Genomic DNA, 9,521 nt, shown 5'->3' on the forward strand with positions numbered 1-9,521 from the left:
CAAAATTCAAATTACATTTTTTTTGTATTTATCAATGTTTTCAAACACTTTACTTTAGTTTAGTTCTTCCAAGTAAAATTTAGTGAATAAAATAATTGTACATTATAAAATAAAAACAACACGTTTAGTAAACGCATACGTCCGAAGAGCTTTTCTAGATTTACCTTTTTATCAAGAAAGCTCAAAGCCGAATATTTGAAATACGGGGATGTATAAGAATCGAAACAACTAAAGTGCTAAATGACAAAAAAAAATACATAAACACATTCAAATCGATCTATAGTCGCCGTCAGCTGAAATTCGTAGCGGTTATCGGTAAAAATAATCTAAACTATCAATCGCGTTCACTCGAGATATAGTTTTTCACATTCCATTCATAAATCGCATTTATAAAAACCACTACTGACCTACCTTTTAAGTGATCGCACTGTAATAATCCTGACCTTCACTTTTCATAGACGATTTTGAATGGTGGAATCAGCCATTGTTTTTACCGGAAGTGTTTCCGTGGAGTTCAATTTCATAAAATTTGCATAAAGCGCGGGAAACCTTATCACATCAATGAAAGGAACATTTCAGGAAACTGCGTACAGTGACGAATGTCATATGTAAACAAATGATCCTCATAGAAACGAAGATGGCGGAATTACAATGGAAAATATTCTGGAAAATGTGAAGGTCAGGATTATTACAGTGCGATCACTTAAAAGGTAGGTCAGTAGTGGTTTTTCTAAATGCGATTTTTGAATGGAATGTAAAAAACTATATCTCGAGTAAACGCGATTGATAGTTTAGATTATTTTTACCGATAACCGCTACGAATTTCAGCTGACGGCGACTATAGGGTAAACTTTTCCCAATGAAGTTGAAATCTTCGTTTGTTCATAATTTCCAAATTAACAAACGGATTGTAGAGAGGTTTGTTAGCATATCAGCTGATGATACCCACGGGGACTGAAAGTCCAACATCACAAGTATCGATCCAAATGCTGTAAAAAATACCAACATATTACAAATTCTGTGCGATGCGCTTTCGTGATTTACATTCATCAGGAATTCTCAAAGCCGAATATTTGAAAGTCAAGGATTAAAAGAATGAGTAAAATCCATATCGTAAAGGGAGATATAAGGGCCCCATGAAATGTATTTAACACTCCATACAAAAAGTCTCAACTTTCGGATTTTTCTTAACCCATAACCAATTAGGATAGACATCAAAGAACAATAACCAAGGAATCGCATGTTCCTTACTTTTAGTATAGACATATCAAACAGGTGGCGGTTTAAACCTGGTTTTTATGGCCAAACCTTCCGCTAACTACAAGAAGTAGTGTTACATCACACCATAAAAACACACTCGATATATATTTGTTGGAAAAGATGGACACAAGCCACAAAACACCAGTTACAAAATAACAAGACACAAGAACCGATGAAATGTGATGAAAAGTCCATTTCAACTAATAAGTATAACATACCTTCTCGTAAAACATGACATAACTTTTCTTTTTAAAAATATGTACGTGGGTGAAATAAGAAGCAAAGGTCTCACGTTCCACAATGCGTAGTTGACCTTGGTGTTATTCTTGTCTATGTCAATTAAGATAAAAAACACTTGACATAATCAATTAATAAATTGAATATACATCCTTATCTCTCGTGTTTTTGGTATAAACGTTCCTCGTGAGGTTTAATCTAAAAAAAAAAAAGCGCACAGAAATGACAAAAATCAGCAACAAAGTTATTTTGATTTTTCCAAAACTCTTATGAAGTTTCGACGGTTTCTATAACGGACCTGAGATTGTTATACCACTTCCACTTGTATTTTTGTCCATCTGATGAGTTACGCCTTTTTCAACTGATTTTTATAGTTCGTTCTTATGTTGTACTGTTATACCACTGTCCCAGGTTAGCCGGAGGGTTGGGATCCCGCTAACATGTTTAACCCCGCCACATTATTTATGTATGTGCCTGTCCCAAGTCAGGAGCCTGTAATTCAGTGGTTGTCGTTTGTTTATGTGTGACATATTTGTTTTTCGTTCATTTTTTTTTTTTACACAAATAAGGCCATTAGTTTTCTCGTTTGAATTGTTTTACATTTTTTTATCGTGGCCTTTTATAGCTGACTATGAGTGTGGGATTTGCTCATTGTTGAAGGCCGTACGGTTACCTATAGTTGTTAATGTCTGTATCATGTTGGTCTTTTGTGGATAGTTGTCTCATTGGCAATCATACCACATCTTCTTTTTTATATAACCATTTGCTATTTCGATCAAAAATATTCAGTCGTTCCTTTTTTTATATAAATTGAGATAATGTTCTTTATTTAAGACATACTCCGAAACATATTTACTATGTTATATCATGAAAGGTAAACTTTTTATTATACTCCAGACACACATTTCGATAATTTATATGCCTGCAGTTATGCTAAAGTTAAAAAAAGAAACAATTTCAAAACATAAACCTCATACATATGTCAAGGTTCTGATTTATCAAAGACACAATACGAGTATTTTCATTCAAGTACAAAAGTACTAGCTACTGGAGTAGATATATCACCGTACGATGACTCTTATTTGCTAATACCTGTGATATTTAGTCCCTGGTGATATGGTTGTCTTATTGGCAATATATACCATCCAGCCTTATTTCATATTGCTGGTACCCTAGGGGAATAGGTAAAATAGCCTAATGATATTATAATCCTGTATACCGGAACAACTTGATGGTTTTTTTTATCCCTATCAATCGAAATATAATACTTTAGTTATCATTTAAATGTATTTACTATGCATTGTAATGGCTCAATATTATTTTATAGAACATTATACTTTAGTTTGCCTTTTTAACTTTTTTATTCGAGCTTCACTGATGATTTCTCTTCAGACGAAACACGCGATTGATGTACAATATTTTAAGTATGGTATCTATGATTAGTTTATTATACGTCATAATTATTCAATTAGTTTACCAGGCAGTCAATAAAACAACTAACATTATATTTAACTTCTTTCCTTTTTACCATTCATTGTGATCCTGTTGATATTTTTTTTAATAAATACATTAATAATTTTACTGCTACGAATAGTTCACTTTTTAATTGAGAAAAAAAAAACGAATAATGCTGTAATTAGTATTTATAATCTATGAAATTGACATTGCGAAAATGAGATAGTATATCTTAAACTAAATCGCTGAAATGCAAAAAGTCTAGGACCAATTATGCAATCACTTAATCAGTCCGTTCTTATGGCTCAAGACATTGTCTAGTATCAGAAAGGTAGACTAATACCGTGTTCACACTATAAAATCTGCACCGGGTCGAACCCGGGTTAATTAACCCGAATTAATTACCACAGTTCACACTTGATAAAAAATTAACCCGGTTTGGGATTTTCCCTCTCAACAAAAAGAGAAATGTTTAGCGCCAAAATTGTAACCCCACATTAACTTCACTTTGCGTTCACATTTAGAAGTGAGGTAGTTAACCCGGGTTCGCCCCACATTAACTCCACCTCAAATGAGGGGTAATTTTAATCCGGGTTCGCCCCTGGTTAAGGCGTTCACACTACCTAAATTTAACCCGGATTAACTAATTCGGGTCGAACCCGGTTTAAAAAGGCATAGTGTGAACGGGGTATTAGTGCACGATCGGAACGGAAGACTTATGAATGGAGATTTACAATAAGTATATGACTCCGACCCCATTCAGAATACGAGTCAGACTAGAGACGACCAAGATATTGACGAACGGACGTTTCTCGACGAACAAACGTAATAGGATTGTACCTTAAAATTTACGAATCTTTTATTTGGATGGCATGTTATCATTGTAATAGACAGAAACGCATGAAAATAACCGATTTAAGAATTGTTTTCATAATATATAAGAACACATCTACGATACAATGTTATAATTATTGTTGAAAGTGTGATAAAATATATGCTCAAACAAAAATGTATGCAGCATTTGGAAGATATGAAACAATTTATAAACTTTTAAGATCACCAAATAACTGTTGTCGGATCGTATGTTTGTTCAATGTTTTTATTTGGTATTCAAGTTTCAACAGTCCCTCGCCCCATTAATGGTAACTGGGATATAAATACATAGTCATTTCACGTCTTCTTCTGATCTGCAGTAAAACCTTTTCCAAAGTGAGGCGTCCATTTGGAAATGCAGGATGTAGCAGTACGTATCTTCTTTCGGACAGAATTGGGACGTTAAATCCGATGCCTCGTATAGAGAGATTTTCAAACCCTTGCAACAATTCTGTGATGGGTCTGTATACGGAAGTGTTTTTTTTTTTTGCAAGGATACATTTCTCTTCCTATCCAATAAACCATCGTTTTACAATGGCAATCGAAAATTACCCGACCAACGTGCTCTATAACATTGTATTAATGGTTAATTTAAGATATTGTTGAAAGCGTGATAAAATATATGCTCAAACAAATATTTCTGCAGGATTTGGAAGATTTGAAACAATGGATGAACTTTTAAGATTACCAAAATAACTGTTGTCGGATCTTATGTTTGTTCAATGCTTTTATTTGAAAAGTAAGATCACAAAAATACTGAACCCAGAGGAAAATCAATTCGGAAAGTCCATTATCACATGGCAAAATCAAATAACAAAACGCATCAAAAACGAATGGACAAGAACTGTCATATTCCTGACTTGGTACAGGCATTTTCAAATGTAGAAAATGGTGGATTAAACCTGGTCTTATAGCGCTAACCCTCTCACTTTGATGACAGTCTCGTCAAATTTCGTTATATTTACATTAATGCGTAAACTAAACAGACACAATAGATAAAATAGTCAAAATATGGGTACATCAGTCATCATCGTATAACAATTTTAAAAAGGACAATTTAACAGAACACAAAAACATCTATCTACAAACACATTCATTGATTTGTGTGTCTGGTTTCAACCCTCTCCATCCCACCAAGGATAACAGGGGAATAAATATATAATCATTACAAGTCTTCTTCCGATTTGCAATAAAGCCTTTTCCAAAGTGGGGCGTCCATTTGGTAATGTAGGATGTACAAGGAAGCAGATTCTATCGGACAGAATGGGAACGTTAAATCCGATGCCTCGTGTAGAGAGGATTTTAGACCATTGCAACAATTATGTGAGGAGTCTGTTTACGTAAGTGGCCTTTTGCAAGGATACATTTCTCTTCCTATCCAATAAACCATCGTTTTGTAATGGGAATCGAAAATTACCCGACCAACGTGCTCTATAACATTGTTTGAATGGTTAATTTGTTCTCTAACTATCATACATGAACTTTTTGCGGCTGAACGTTTAACAACCAATAATATATCTATCAATCAATCAAGTTTCAAACAAAAATCTATCAGATTACAAAAAAAAAATATGTATTAGTATTTTAAACCAGATAAAATAATGATTTCGGATTTGTTTTATTTATCAAATTTGTCTGAGGTTATAAGGTGAAAAAACACTGGTCGTAAAAGCAAATTCTAGTAACCTTTTAAAAGGAATTTAAATCGACACTGCAATAATGCAAACGAAGACAGTTTTAAATCACTACATCTGTATGAATTGTAAATAAATTTGTTTTATGAATTTATTTTAATCGTTTATTACATGTATCAATTTCTTTGTTGATTTTTTTAAATTTATTTTGTTTTGAAAGGGAAGTAACTCCGTTATGCCAATTATAAGAAATGTTTAGCTTTAATTATGTTTTATGAACTTATTTCAACCTTTCATCATCATTTTATTCGTCTGTTCAATCCTTTCAGATTTTTTCTCAACACCATATTGTTTTTATAAAGGGTTGTGACATCTTTTTTTGTTTTGAAAGAGAAGTAACTCTTTACTTACCACATATGGTAACCAACCATGTATGGTAACTAATGCTTTATTTTTAGGACACCCTATATAAAATATACATACATGTAGTCCCCACGTATAGTCTTTTAACCAATGATAGTTCAATAAATCTATAGGAGGTACGATATTAAGTGTATATCGGAGCTCCTGTTTCGTACGATTCGTCATGTTTCGCTTTGGGAGGTTCGTTCGTCAATCCGGTCATCTCTAACAAGACAGGTAAGATGACGGGGGCGTTCTTAAAATAATATAAATATAGTGTACACGTTGTACTTTAATCGTTATGGTATGAATTGAAATTCGTTTTCTGCGATAGATAAAAAAAACCACACACTCAAATATGACTTTCTGTTGAGTATCAAGAGCAACATATTCTTCTGCGAGCAGAAGAGGAACCTGGACATAGAAAATAATGGGCCGGATAATGCAGATTTAAAGACTATGATACGGAGAAAGTTGCAGACGTTTCCACGGATAATGCTTCAACTAGAGCTGCAGATAATATTGATAATGCTCCTTTAGATAACATTAATGACGCGCCTGCAAATCTCAAAGATACAAGAAATCAAAGCCTTCAAGAAGATATGAAAGAAGGAGCCTTTATTGAAATTGTTTAGCAGTGAATATGACAGTTATGAAAAGTTTGTTACAAAACAAGTTCCCAAAATGTTAAAAAGCCTAGGTGTTGGTTTAGATTTATCTAACTGTTATTTGACGGTTAAATGATGACGTTTTGCATACAGGGGAAAATGAAAATTATGAAAACAACAAGTCTTACTTACTTAATATTTATCAAATAGAAACATATCTAAAACCATATCTATTTAATCTAAACTTTTGTATTGTACATTTTGTATTTGTGTTAAGTGGATCTAGTTGTTTTCTAAAATAACGAATTTTCAAAAGCCAAACAATCATACATGTACAGAAAACTTATTGTCAGTTTCAAAAATAAAATAAGGCACGTCCACCTATATGTACCTTTCATGTTTCACCAACACACTACTTTGTCCCATGGTTTTGATTCTTCATTCCCTTTCTATTTCAATTCAATGTAGGTTTTGTCATCACTTCGAGTCAGTCACCGTTTGTACAGTTTGTACAAACCTGGTGATAAGTCTAATACGGTACATCACATTCGTGTAAAGGAATCGGGATTGTAGTTACGTCACCTGGAACAAATCCATTGTCATCTATGAGACGGATACCCCATAATGGTCAACAAAATTGTAATGGCGTCCGTAAAATTTACGAAGCAATGATTTCAACTTCACCACTTAAAACTCTTGGTTCATAGTTTCTTTATGGTCAGCATCTTTCTATCAAGGAAATCATGATAGTAAATGCAAGCCCTGAAATATCGTATAAACTGTGAGAAATTATCTCCGTATGCAGGAGCTGCTATAATGTTGCTACATAGAGATTTAAAGGTTATAATTTGGAGGCTGAAATCATCTTTTTTGACGTAAAAGTAAAGTTTAGTTTTCAACTAATCCTCATTGTAAATTTCTAGATGTAAATCAAAATATGAGGCTACCTTAACTGTAGCTATTGTATCCTTTATTTGAAGCTCGATAGGATAGCTGTGTTCAACATAGTCAGACATTTTGAATTATTTAGTGAGAAAACATTATTAATATAGCGGACAGTGAAGTTAAAGGATACTTCTAACTTCTTGTATTTCCTTAGGGAAGTCTATGTATGAAGTCAGCATACCAAAATATACAGGACCCCGTCGGCAAGAAGAGGAGCATAGTTGGTACCAATGGAAATGCCGATTGTTTTGTTGCAAAACACGTCCTCCAAAATAAAGTCTATTCTTTGGTCTGGTTGTTGTCTCTTTGACACATTCCCATTTCTATTCTCAGTCTTATTTTGTCAAAGACATTAAGCAATTTCGAAATGTCAGTTTTTGAGAATTTTTTGTTTCAAGTATGATGTATCCTTCCCTATGGCAAGAAACGTGTATCTACATGGGTCATTCCTTTTTTATGAATCAAAGCAGGACCAACTCTTTCAATGTTTCTTTCAGATTGATATAGGGAAAACTTGGAATACTTGTGTAAATTTTAGAAAAGTAAAATGTGAAATACTTTTCCAATATGATAGATTTAGATTCTCAGGTTGTATATACTCTGAACGATTATTTGAAATTTTTACGTATCCACATGTGATTCATGTCACCTTAAGAATAGGAAGTTCAACAATGACTTTCACATCCGGTTTAATTGTAGATAAAAATTGATGTTAATAATTTAGAAAGAAATTTCGTAAAGCACTTGGAAGACACAATAATATAATATAACATGGTTTGTAAAGACGCTTATGTGGTTTAGGTACCAAATACATTGAAGGACAATCCAGTTCTTCATCTTTGTTTGAAATCCTAAAGAAACATAGAACAGACATTTGATATATTGTGAGTTTCCAAGTAAATTGTAAATAACTAATTCCTTTATCATGCAGTTTGTGTAATGTGATTTATACCAAACTATTTGTTGTTTGCGGAGACAACAACATATTTGACATGGAGGTAGCACAGGTGTTTTGCAACACTTTGGTCTTTAATGATTGGTGTAGCATATTTTTTCATAGACCCATTTTTGTAAAACTCCGACTACACAGCTTTAATACATTCGGAAAGCATATCTACGTCTTCCTTCTAGCGTTTCACCCTTGGCCTGGCATACTCGTCGACTGAATTCATCAGTAGTTGGAAGTTGTGTTTGCAATTGAAGGATTTAAGCTCACAATATTTTAGGTATTTGGATAACACGTTCTGCATAGAAATGTTCTTATAAATATTAAGGTCTCCAGTAATTATATATACTATAATATTATATAATAATTTCGTCTCAGCTGATGTGATCAAAGTCAATATGAAGGTATACGAAATCTTCGGACAGTGCAGATTTTGCTTGTTGTACTATCAGTATCTGTACGTTTGCCTCCGATTCCAAAAAGAGTTGTCAGATATAGGAAAAATGTATACTCTGTTTTCAAGGAGGTTCATGTAAAATGAAACAAATGCGCAAGAGCGCTGGCGTAAATGAGAGTATATATCAAAACGTATAATACATAAATAGAGTGCTGGAATGTAGTCGCTTCTACGAGTGTTTTTTTTTAACAAAGTGGATGTCTTGCAAGTTACAAAAAAAATAATAAGCGTACGTGATCATGTCCATCAATTCAAATTGTTCCTTGGTGATTTCGGTCAACTCACAATATCTTCATCCGAAAGAGAGTTCGAATCATTGAAGTCTTATCTCTTTTTCTTAGCATGAGATACCATACCGCCACCTAAACATGTTAAGAAGCCAAATAATATTGGACGCATTTAACTTGGATGTTGTTTCCCTTAATCTTGATACATATATCATGTATATCTCTGTCCCTGTTTTAAGGGTTTTTACCGTCGATATGAACCGGACAACATCTTACACCAGTTGGTACTAGAATATCTTGTGTTACAAACACATGTAATCTGGCATTGTAACAAATTGACCCTTTGTTGTTACACAGATGCTACACTTTCATGAAGTTTTACCGACAGTTACGATTGGTAGTGTTATTGATTCGTTATTTATGTTATCTTATTTTCTGTTTATGTAATACCGATGGAGGGACGGTAGTAACAAAGTC

Source organism: Mytilus galloprovincialis, chromosome 7 (genome assembly GCF_965363235.1).
Source record: "Mytilus galloprovincialis chromosome 7, xbMytGall1.hap1.1, whole genome shotgun sequence".
Classification (NCBI taxonomy): Eukaryota; Metazoa; Mollusca; class Bivalvia; order Mytilida; family Mytilidae; genus Mytilus; species Mytilus galloprovincialis.